This window comes from Phyllostomus hastatus, unplaced genomic scaffold (genome assembly GCF_019186645.2).
Source record: "Phyllostomus hastatus isolate PE091 unplaced genomic scaffold, TTU_PhHast_1.1 phas_scaffold_39, whole genome shotgun sequence".
Classification (NCBI taxonomy): Eukaryota; Metazoa; Chordata; class Mammalia; order Chiroptera; family Phyllostomidae; genus Phyllostomus; species Phyllostomus hastatus.
The window spans coordinates 6579669-6592195 of record NW_025334028.1 but is presented as its reverse complement, the minus strand read 5'-3'; the positions used below and the strand labels follow the sequence as shown (position 1 = coordinate 6592195).

Genomic DNA, 12527 nt, shown 5'->3' with positions numbered 1-12527 from the left:
TCCACGGTGTTCCCCAAACTGTGGGGGACACATCCTGATCTCTCTGAGAGGTCTGTCCAAAGTGCCTCTCATCAGACTTAAGGTGAGAGTAAAGCCCTCTTCGCCCTCTGCCACCCCCCACCACGGATGGAGGGCACGGGAAGGATACAAAGGAGGGGCCTCTTAGAACACCTATAGCTCTGCTATAGAAATCATTCTCTAATCCACAGTAGTCTCCTCAGCCTTCACTTCAAACCTCTTATACCTTCAAGGTAAGTGAGTGGTTAAGGGAACACTACTTTATAAGACCTACATCTTATAAGAGTGATGGACAACTATCATGTGGAGCCTCCAATAAAATAAAAACTAAATAATAGCTCCCATTGGACATCCTGTAACCAAATATATTCTCTTTCAAATTACCTCTACAAGGTTTTCTTTAATAGGTAGATGTTGGTCAAGATCAAATGTAATTTCAATGAACTTTGTTTTTTATCAGAGAAGACTTGAATTATCAGTGGTTACAGAAGGGTTGGCAATAACTGCTTTACAGAGAATTTTATTATAACTACAGTCGTTGCATTTTGAGCAGCGGTAGGGACTCCCAGAATCCTGGGAGTCTCATTTACGAGTTGTGCTTCTCAAGTCTGGTTTTCCAATTGAGTAAGAAAGGGATTTGAATCATCAACAACAGCAAATTGGCTGCCCAAAAGAAAGGAAATGAGTGGGTACATACAATTTCCTTGTAATTCTAAATGGTCTGTAGTTGTTTCAGTTAGATAGTTCACTTACATCAAAAACACTGTCACCCCCCCTCCTCAGATGGATGAGTGCCTGTGCTATTCACCAGAGTTGGGTCAGCAGAGTTGGTAGAGCAACATGGTGTCAGAATCACGGTGCCTCACTGGGGTCCTGTGGCATGGTTCTGTCCCTGCGTATCGTTCTCCATCCTACCCCAGGTAGTTGTGGCTGGCCTCCATCTTCAGGCCCTAAACGCTGTTAGTTCTGTAGCTGGCCCTTTCCTCACATTCTGAAGCATTTTGGAATACTGTCAACAGATAATTTAAGAATACAGGATGAATCTTTATACACACTTTTTAAAAAGACATCTAGTGCTGCAATAGTATTTTAATTTTATACCTATACATGATTTAAAATATCTAAGGTCATATTGAATATACAGTGGACAAATTTTAGTGGGTGGGATATCAAGACCAACAAAACAAAGATAAAAAAGCACAGTTAAATTTATGTTTTGTCTTCAGTTCTCTTGAAGCTTCACTAAAATTCTCATGACATTAACAGAGTCTGCGTATAGCAACCAACTCTCCTTCAGGCCAACATTTTAACATAATATTTCAGCTGTCAATATTACTGTCAGGAATGTAATTTATTTCACTCTTTGGGTTTATTAAGATAACATTTTGGAGATGAAAGTGGCAGTAATTTAGTGCTACTGACAAATGGCACTGGGCTTGCTATCCTCACAAATTCAAGTTGGTTTCTTAAGCAAAAGTGAGCCTGGCTCTAAGTGAAAATGAAAATGTTCAAATAAACTAAAATAGTGCAAGGACTTTCAGTCCTTCCATAGTGGGGAAAGTACCGACATTTTACCAATCAGGGATCCTATTCCCATGAAAGGCAGTGCTTTAGGCACCTGCATGTCAGAATGACCTGTGGCTATTTGTAAAAATACCCGTGTACTGGCCCCACCACTCCTCCTGGCCGCCCTCCACCCCACTCCAGGTTCTGACTGGGGAGCCTGAGGTGGACCCAGGCACTTGCATTGTTTTAAAGCACCCCTCCCTCCACTCCAGTGATTCTGATGTGCAGGCAGTTGAGACAAACCAGAACTATTTGAATGGATTCAGAAGTTTTAACAGAGTGAATTGGAAGGTCTGGGTGGAGGGTTTCTTCATTCAGCACAGAGAAATTGATGCAGAGGAAAGGGAGTGGTGGGGGTGGGAGGGGTGTCACGTCAGAGCTGGGGTTCATTCACAGATAGGCTTCAAGCAAGTCTTAATTTTGAGAAATTCACAGATCACTTTGAGAGTCTGGTGAAAGCTATAGTTACACTCTGAAAAATACACATAGGCTAACCTCCACAAAAGTTAGCACATACTTTCAGGGGATTCTGGATTAGAATTAAGTTTCTCTTCTTGCTATTTGAACTGAATGGATAACAGTCCCATTTGTTAAGGTAAGGAAAACACGAGAAGCCAGTATCTGGCCTCAAGAAGCTCAGTGTAGAAGCCAGGAGAAAACAGTAACAAGGTAGATAATAATCACAGGAGTGTGAGGGAAGGGAAGAGTTCTCTAATGGAGAATTTGAATCGTCTGCTTCGAGAGGCAACATATTAATGAGACAGGTGTGGTACAGAGGCCCCCAAAAGAACGGAGGTCAGTCTGACTAAGGCAATTTGATAAAGGATGACCTATGGTGTGTGGGAGCCCCCTAAGGCTACGTTTGAAATAGGAGTTAATGGTGAGCCTGTGACAAAAATGGCACTGACCCAGACGCTGCTGGAGATCATTGACATGGTGCCACTGGTAGGTGGGGGTCTTGGGTGGGGAAGCTATTAAAATGGTGATGAATACAGTTTTGAAACAGATCCGGAGGAGTCTCTGGGAGGAAGACAGCAAGCTATTACGGGGAGGGGGAGTGGGGGGATTGGAGGTAGTAGGCTTGGAGTCTGCTCTTTATTGCCAGGGTCATAAGTTGGCCCTGTGTTTGTTCTTTACGGTGAGAGAAAATCGCGGGAGAGTGCTGAGTGACAGAGAGCTACATCTGCCGGTGGGCATAAAAATTAATCTTAGCTGCTGTGTGCAAAACCCCTAGGTGTGTGGACAGAGTGAACCAGTCAGAAGGTTACCACTATTCGGGAATAAATAACCACCAGGAGGAGAATCCCTCAATTCCGTCCTTTCTTTTGTTGGATGAGGTGCGCCAGGCAAACGCGTCCATAAAGGCTTTAGAAAGAAGCGGTTCGATTGTCGGCACTGGGATCCAGCCCCGGTAACTATTAGGGACCCTAAGGGATGGTAGAAGCTGAGGCCCGGAGGGCTCAGCTCTCTCCTGGAGGCCTCGCAGCAGGGACCCCAGAATAAGTCGGGGGCGGGCCGCGGTTTGGCAGGCGGGCAAATCCCACCCCTTCCTGAAAGAAGCGCCCTGCGCGCCAAGACTGCAGCCGCCACCACCGCAGGTCAGGGCCCCGCGAGGCGACTGCGGCGCTGCCACACCGGAACAGGTAGGCGCAATGCTCGCGGCGTCCTGTTCTCTGCCCCTGCCCGCCGGGCAGCCAGGGGGCGTCGGGCCCAGCTCCGCGCCCAGCCCGGAGACGGAGACCGGGGGCTGAGGGCGCGGCAGCTGGGTTCGGACACCGGGGTCCTCCGGGCAGCGGGGCCCTGCCGAGTTCCTGCTTCCTCCCCATAGAGCCCCGGGTGCTGGGCCTCCCACCCGAGCCCCTGTGAGCAAACGCCCGGAGCCAGGCGCATGTACCGGGCGGCGTCCCAGAGTCCCTGTGGACGCTCCACCTCGGACTCAGCGCCGGGCGGGCGACGCCGCATTGGCGGCAGCCGATCCCCTGCGCCGCCCACCGGCTGCTGCTCCAGTCTTGTCCTTTGACAGGTGCCCTCACCCGCCGCCCCAGCCAGATACCCAGGCCTTTTGTTGTCGCGTGGACTCTGGTCAGAAGCGACCCCAAGTTTGGCCTCCCAGCCTCACTGCCATTCACGGTTCACTTTACCGTTACCCAAGTCAGGCTGGCTCAAGGAGCAGGGATCTCGGGAAGAAGGTACCAACTTGCCTTGCCCTGTCCACCGCCCTCCACTCTAAATGCACAGTCTTGCTCCCCCCACCCCCCTCCTTGGGCGCGCACTGGGAAAGAAACGGGATTTTCGGTTTCTCTGGGGAAACGGCGGTGGGGGGTTACCACGGCTGTTTTGGGGCATCCGTTGCAATAATTAAAAAAAGTGATTAGCTTGTATTATGGAGAGAGCCCTTGTTTAGTGGTTTTTCTCCTCAAATAAATCAGTAGAGGATGAGAGGGTTTCCCCACTTTTAATTCATATTCCTTTTCTCTACTCACCCCCTCTCGTCCGTCCACCCCTACCTCCACTGCACTTTATTATATCGCCAAACGCTTCACTGGTTTTTTTGGTCAGGTTTATTCTGTCCAGATCTTCTTTCACAGCTGAGCCAAGATTGTGACTATGAATATGAGAACATAGCCCAGTTGGGATGGAAGCCCCCCTTGTTGAGTGAACCCATTCTGACATACAGTCCTGTTCGGGAACCAAATATATCAAATAATATGTTTTGCTTTGCTTTTTAAAGTTCTTGGATCTATCTTGCACCTCATTTTTCACTTTAAATATATTTTGGAGAATTTTCCATGTTAATGCTTAAAGAGTTTCCTAACTGTTTATATAGCTGCTTATTACTCAGTTGATAATAAATTACTATAAATGCTTCAAAAACAAGTTATTGGGCCTATTACAATAACAAACCTAAAGGGTAATGTTAGTTTGTGCTCTTCATTTCTCTGCTTGAATCAAAGGCAGATTTTTAATAATGCAGGGCTGTGATTCCATTCTGGGCTGAAGTTCATCAAAAGGCTAGGCAAATGTGGATGTATAAACTCCATGGTAACAGTTAATAAGTCGACCTACTTAAAATTTTCAAAGAAAAATTGTTAGGCTCATATATGTGATATTTGCAGGTCAAAGAATCTTGGAGTCTCAGCTTTTGTGCATTAAATCCCAAACTTTTTTTTCTTCTATGTGTCCCTAAAGACATCATGTTTCCAAGATTAACTATAGCTGTCATCTCTTAATGAGCTGGAAATGTAATCTTCAAGGCATACAAGCATAGGAATTTTAGTGGTGTGTCCTTTGCTTATACACATTTAATAGATGTCTTGCAAGCTCCCCAAGTTGGAACTAAAAAAACTGCACATGGAAATAAAAAACTGAGTAAGTTTTGCTAACAATAATGACTAGATGGCAGATGTTACGACACTGAACAAAAATTAAATACTTGTAAAATGCACATTTATTATATCTGCCAGTAGCCAAAGCCAATCTGTTTGAATTATTTACATCAACATTAAAGTGTCTTTATAACAATTGGTTAATTCAGATATTTCACATCAAATGCCTTTCACAGGTTGCTTTGCAGACAAGATTTGCTCTGTGGCATAATTTTTTTGGCATGAACATAATAATGCCTAGTGGCCTGATGGCCTGATGTTAGGCTTTGTTGTAGACCAGTCATTTTCAGCCAGTGTGCTGCAAGGATTTTTAAAACATGCAGTACCTGACTATTTAGACAGGGCACTGACCTCTTTTCCCATAGATTGTCAAATTAAAAAATGACAACAGCCAACACAATAGCTGTCTGGTGTGAATGAATCAAAACTATACCTATTTTCTTTGATTGGCAAAAAAACATAATATAATTTCTGGTGTGCTGCAGAATTTTAGTAGTTAATGTGTGCCATGAAATGAAAAAGCTTGAAAAATTGTTGTTGTAGAACTATCACAGTTGTTCTTACAACATCTTTGTGGGGGGTTTTTACACTCTTGTCTGTCCTCCTGCTTTGTTTCTCCCGTGACCTAGGCACAGCACTGCAGTACAGTGGCCAGATTTGCAGGGCACCTGGAATCATGACAGAAGGAAAACTAGTTGGCCCATATCTTAGCTACGTGGTTTCTCTACAATCTGGCCACTTGTGATCAGTTCAGTAACCAGAGAAGCAAGACAGACAGAGACAAGATACTATATTCCCCCTCAGTCTTCCCCTTCACAAGAAGGATCTACAGCGCTCAGAATCCACATGATAGTGGTGATTAGGTTCTCCGCGGCTCAAATGAGATATGTACTCAAGTTCTCAAAATGTGATACAAAGACCAGACATTGTTCAATCTGAGTCTAAGTTTATGAAAAGGTTAGGGACAGGCCTAGGTGTGTAATATTTTCTTTATCCTAATGATAACAGAAAAGGGTCCCTATTTATTTTAACTGTAAACTTTTATTCTTGAAGCTGATGATTCCACATATTTTTATGTTTTTTGATAAATTGCTCTAAGCACTTTCAAATTAAGTTAGTAGAACTTTAACAAGTTATTGTGATCATCCAATAATCATTTCCTTGGCATGCTTGGATTTTGAAAGACAACATGTGGCAATGGAAAGTTGAAGCAAAGAGATTTTTAGACAGGTTGGTCAGAATGATATTTTGAGATAACAATGGAATCTTTGGCAGTAGCCTTTAAATTCAACTATACAGTATTCAAAATCAAGCCAGTTCTGCTAGATAGGGCTTGGAACTCTTTTACCAAATGAGACATGAACAGTTTTGTTTTTAGCATCTGTAAATGTCCTTTCTCTAGGTCAGCGCTCTCCAATACACTTTCTGCAATGATGGAAATGTTCTATAGTTGGCCCAGCATGGCAGCCAAGAGCCATGTGCGGCTGCCCATTAAGCACTTGAAAATGTCTAGTGCAGTTGAAGAACTGACTTTTCATTTTTTATTTAATTTTAATTAATTTAAATAGCCACGAGAGCCAGTGGCTACTGTACTGAATGATGCAGCTCTAAATTCTCTCCACCATCTCCTGCAGAGATAACACACTTGATTGCAATATTCCTTAGAAGAAAGTGGAACTTGACATTGATAGAATCAGGAATGAGGAAAATTTGACTCTGTAATCCTGTTGTTATAAAAAGGAATGCCAAAAAACCCCATCCCACTTGTGTGTGTGTATGTGTGTAAATTTACAATGCATAATAGCATGGTAAAAAGAGATACATAGACCTAATTAACTTTTCTATTATTAAATGTTTTCTATTTTTTTTATACAGTATTTTTCAAACTATGTGTCTTGGGTCATGAAGTCAATTTAACAGGTTAGGATTAGCATTTTAAAAATTAAATTTATTGGGGTGACATGTTTAATAAGATTATATAGGTTTCGAGTGCACATTTCTGTGATATATCATCTGTATGCTGTGTGCCCACCACCCAAAGTCAAATTGTCTTCTGTCACCATGTATTTAGCTCCCTTTACCCTTTACTATCTTCTACCCCCCTTGCCTCTGGAAACTACCATACTGTTGTCTGTGCCTATGAGTTATTTGTTTTTCTTGATTATTCATTTGTTGCTTTCAGTTTTATATCCCACATAATGAAATCATACAGTTTTTTACTTTTTCTGTCTGATTTAATTTTCCTTACCATGATAATCTCAAGATTCACCCATGTTGTCATGAATGGCAGTATTTCATCTTTTCATATGACTGAGTAGTATTCTATTTTATATATGTACCACAGATGGCAACAGATATATGAAAAGATGCTCAACTTCACTAGCTATTAGGGAAATGCAAATCATAATTACAAGGAGATATTACTTCACACCTGTTAGAATGCTTGTCATCAGCAAGACAAGTAATAACAAATATTGAAGAGGTTGTGGAGAAAAAGGAACCCTCATCCTCTGCTGGTGGGAATACAAACTAGAATAGCCACTGTGGGAAACAATATAGAGGCTCCTCAAAAAATTAAGAATAATTATTATATGACCCAGCAACCCCTTGTCTGGGTATCTGCCTGAAAATTTTGAAAACATTTTTTGCAAAGATATATGCAGCCTGTGTTCATAGGAGTATTATTTACACTGGCTAAGACATGGAAACAACTGAAGTGTCTTTATAGTAAGCACTGTATAAGCATGGTCATTATTTGTATTATTAATTATTATTATTAATTATTATTATTATTATTATTATTATTATTAAATGTATGTGTGTTTTTAATAGATCATGAGGTAAAGTACTGCCCCTGAAACTAAGCTTGGGACCCTCTTTAGGAAGTACTGATCTAAGATGTATGTAATAGATCATAACAACATGTAGGCATTATTGAGTACTTACCCCAAGGCTCCATGCTGAATGCTTCACATGCATTACTTTGTTTCTCGCAGCAGTCCTTTGATGTCGGCATGCTATAATCCCGCAGTACCTACATCCCAATAAGTCATAGAGGCAGAATCTGAACCCTAGGCAGCCTGGTGACAGAGTCCATGAGTTCACCCACCTCACCTCCCACATTGCAATGCGATGTTGATACATAGATGGACATCTGCAGACCCGCGAGACTCAAATGTTGTATAGCATTGCACAAGAGCAGAAATGAACAACAACAGTTGTTTTCTGTGTAATGTGAGGTTTGATGGGTGAGAGGGGAGGCATCGCATATTTAGGCTGGAAGCAGCCTCACTGCTGCCAGCCTGTGGCCTCTGAAAGGTAATGTCCTTGGTCAGGCAACCTGGTGCCCAAGGAAACCCAGATTTCCCAACAGACCGTGTGTCCAGAGCTCAGCCTTTCTGTCCTAACCACTTCCAGATAATGACAAATGGTCTTAATAGGTATGCCCATCCCATCCATAAATTCCGCACTTTTTACTACATTCTAAATGTCTTTTCAAAATCACTGCTTGCTTGGAAGTGCTTCATTTTATATGTATATTTGACAATATAACATTATATTAGGTTCAGGTATACAACATAGTGATTTGATATTTGAATATATTATAAAACGATCACAATAAGTCTAGTTAACACCCCTCACCACACAGTTACAATTCTTTTCCTCATGATAAGAACTTTTAAGATCTACTCTCTTAGCAACTTTAAAAGACAGTATTGTTAACTGTAGTTACCAAGCTGTACACTGTATCCCCAGGACTTATTTATTTTGTAACAGGACATTTATACCTTTTGATTTAATTTTAATGTAATGCATGGGAAACAATGTTTTAAGAATTTCACACAACAGTTGTCTTTAAATGAGGCTGGAAATCTTTTATTTCCAGTGCAATCTAGAAGTAAAACTAATTTCATTTTGGAAATAGATCTGTTTTTCTTAAAGGCCAAATTACAATAAGTACAAGTGATCACTTGTCCATAGGCTTTGTGAGGTAGAATAGAAGAGGCAGCAGCTTATCATCATGGCAACTTTTCTTCTTTAAAAAGTACATAGGCTATGTCTGCCATACTAAAGATCCTCAAGACATTCAGATTTTTTGTTCAAGGCTGTGGAATCCATCTCCAGGGACAGTGATGCAGACCATCTGTAGAATACAAAGGAGTGACATGAAGTGTCTTTGAAAAAACATCGAGTCTAGTGATACTTCTAGGCAAGTGTAAACAAAGCTTGACAAGTAATTGTGATTAATCATGGCCATAGAGGAAATTAGCCTGTAGTTTAAATTGTGTTACCGTATTTTGCAGACCATAAGATGCACTCCTGGCCCTCAAATTTTGGAGGAATAATGGTTGTTAATGCTGCTGTTGAGTTCTGTTTACATTTACATTAGTGAAATATGTTATTTATGTTACTAAATATTTTACCACATTTTTTGCTTCAAAATTTTTTTCCTATTTTCTTCCTCTAAAACCTAGGTGCATCTCATGGTCTGAAAATACAGTATTTAACTCTAAAGTAATTATAATGAATTATAATAGTTTTCAACTGAATGTAAACATAAATGTCTCCAAAAACAGCATAGTCTTATTGTTCATCAAATGTTTCATTTATTAACAAAGTGGACTTCTTCCTAGTTTTTATATTTACGATGTGATTTAATTGCCAAGGAAATACTTTTAAATGTTAATAATTGAAAGTTTTAAAGCATAAATGAAAACTGACTCTACATGGCTAAAATGTTTTTTAGTGTTTTTTACATTTTTTACTGCTTAATGAAGTGGTCTTTCAAATTATTTTTCATTCCATTGATCCATGAAGAAAAGGTATTAAGAAATGTTGATACCATTGTAAGGCAGTTAATAGAGAAATACATATTTTTTTTACCGAATTTGGAATGTATAAATAGAATTAGAATTCTATAAAGTAATTATCCTGAAATTTCTAATGGAAATATATCTCCTGGAATTTCTAAATTCTACTTTTTGTTAAAACTTAAAGTATATTTGCATAGAAGCACTAGACTTCAAAAATGTGTCAGTTTGAAATTTTTTCCAGTCTTGTCAGTGAAAGCACAGTGTTCAGATTTATCTCTCTTAATTTTAGCAGCTAATGGAATTTTTCTTGAGAAAGCTGATTATCTTGTCTGACATTTTGATTAGTGTTTTTCCATTTTAATTGGAGCTTGTATGTGGCATAAAAATTGATTTATATGAAAAAGAGTGTGTCGCCATTTGTATACCAAAACTTTGATTGTATGTATATGGTATAAAAATAAAGACAAGAATTTCCCATTAGTTGATTTGGTGAAAGGACACCATTGTGATCAAATAGTAGCCTTTGAACCATGTGAATGTTCAGTTATAATGCCACATGTTTGACAATTAAGAAATTGTGTTCTTTATTAGCCATTGGACAATATTTGTGAAATCCTTAGCATGATCCCTGGCTGGAATAAATTCTTTTTTCCTTTTTTATAGCATAGGCTTGTATGTTTTTTAACACAGGTTTTTAACTCATTTTATCACATGGGAAATTAAAGAGGATTGTTCTGGATAATAATTGCTCCACAATTGAGCATCTAAGGCTAGAAAAAAAGCCTTTGGAAGTCACATAATTTACTTCTTAGAGTCTTGGCATGACCACAGTTATCACAGAGAGACTCCATTCTACTTGTAGTCTGTGAATATTTTACCTTAGTTCTTGACGTACCATTTATCCAAGCTGACTTAACAGTGATCTGAAGTTAAACCTAGGCACACTTTAGTTTCATGTATCTTCTGGTTTGCTTGCTTATTACATATTTACCTTGACTTTCCAATTAAATCATTGTTGGTTTGTGTGTAAAATTATGTATTTTTTTTGTATCCCACTAGTTTATCTGAGCACAGGGACTGGCAAACTATTTTGTAAGTACAGTTTTATTGGCACACAGCTATGCCTGTTAGGTACCTATTACCTGTGACTCCCTCTGTACTACCACCACAAAGCTGAGTAGTTGAAACAGAGTACATCTGGCCCATAAAGCTGAAAATCTCTACTATATGGCCCTTCATAGGAAAAGTTTGTGGACCCCTGTTCATATGGTACTCTTCTTATAGGGTCCTTGGAAAAAAACATGGGAAAAAATGGCCTATTATAAATTATATCTATCTAATTGCTTTCTGTAGGGACAGATTTCACATCTGAATAACTGACTGACAAATAACTTCTCTCTTCCTGTTGCACTGTCCATTGGCTGTTAAAGAAGGTATCATCAGCATAGGCTTAGGTGTCATATAGACTTGGGATACTAGCTGTTTAACCTTGAATACGTTACTTAATGCTTTTTAAGTTATTGTTTCTTCATGTACAAAATGAGGGTAAGTAAATACAGTACCTACTGCTGGGAGACAGTTCTCCATGTATCCCATGGATTTTATCATATCTAACAAAGAGAGGCACTCACTGCCTTTTTGTTCTGGATTGTCTTTTCAAGGATGTAGTGAACAGTCTTGGATGGTAGAGATAGTGCTGCCCTCAGAAACAAAGGGCAGGTGTGCTCATAGCTGGTAGACTTGTGTTTCCCCAGGTCAGAGTTCCTCTCCAGTAAGGCTACTCACTGCGTGTGTAGGTGTCACATGGTCTTCTTGGTGACCCCCTATGGAATTGGAGTCATGGAGCTACAAGGAAATGTTGATATGAATGTGACTGCTGTTGCTGCGAGTAATAAAGTCCTTTGTCTCTGACGTAGGAGTCTTGTGTCTTCTGCTAGCATCCATGAACTGTGGCAGGCCACCTTGCACATATAGAATAAAATCTCAGCCCTCCCTAGTGTTTGGGTACCTGTTGTATGGGGTTATTATGAGACTTGAATAAGGTGACATAGCTTGGCATATAGTAAGTGCCCCCCAAACGTTAGCTATTAATTATTGTCTAGCTGGCTATTAACCCTGCAGTGTGAAGTTGAGTTCCAGTTTTATGTGGAAATGTATCTTCTGACAGTAGTTTTTCAAACTGTAGGTCACTAGGATGGTGAAAACAGTTAAGCAACTTAATTCTTTTAATGAAACAGAAAGCAGAATATAATAATAAAGAAAAATCAAGTGCAAAGTATGTAATAAGAATAAATATTGATTTATAAAATGTTTTGCTTCAGCCCTGGCTGATAGGGCTCAGTTGGTTGGAGCATCATCCTATAACCCAAGGGTTGCAGGTTTGATTCCCAGTCAGGGAACATACCTGAGTTGTGGTTTTGTTCCCCAGTTCCCCCAGCACATCTGGAAGGCAAATGGTCGATGCTTCTCTCTCGCATCAGTGTTTCTCTCCCTTCCTCTCTCTAAAAAAAAAGCAATGGAAAAATATCCTTGGGTAAGGAGTAAAAGAAACTTTTAGCTTCAGTTCTATGAGGTATACATATATATGTGTATAGTGGGCTGTGATATGTGTTTTTATTGTTGGTCATGGTCAAAAAAGTTGGAAAGCTACTACCACCCTCATACATATATGGAACTGTTCAGAAAGCTTTTGTTCCTCATTCCCACAAAGGGATATGAAGAGCCACCCTCACTCATCTAGGTG

At 40.2% G+C, this 12527-nt stretch overlaps 1 protein-coding gene across 7 annotated transcripts in view; it reads left to right on the top strand.

The window, feature by feature from the left end:
• Positions 1 to 3105: 3105 nt before the first annotated feature.
• TMEM150C (transmembrane protein 150C) overlaps positions 3106 to 12527 on the top strand; it is a 101777-nt gene continuing 92355 nt past the window's right edge. For 2 of the 7 annotated variants that reach the window (XM_045820169.1, XM_045820171.1), the window contains exon 1: positions 3154 to 3227. The gene's annotated coding sequence lies outside the window, so the exon portion shown is untranslated. Of the gene's footprint in view, positions 3228 to 3637; positions 3774 to 12527 lie in introns of those variants that run through there. The other 5 variants (XM_045820175.1, XM_045820173.1, XM_045820174.1 and 2 more) reach the window with 5 other exon arrangements.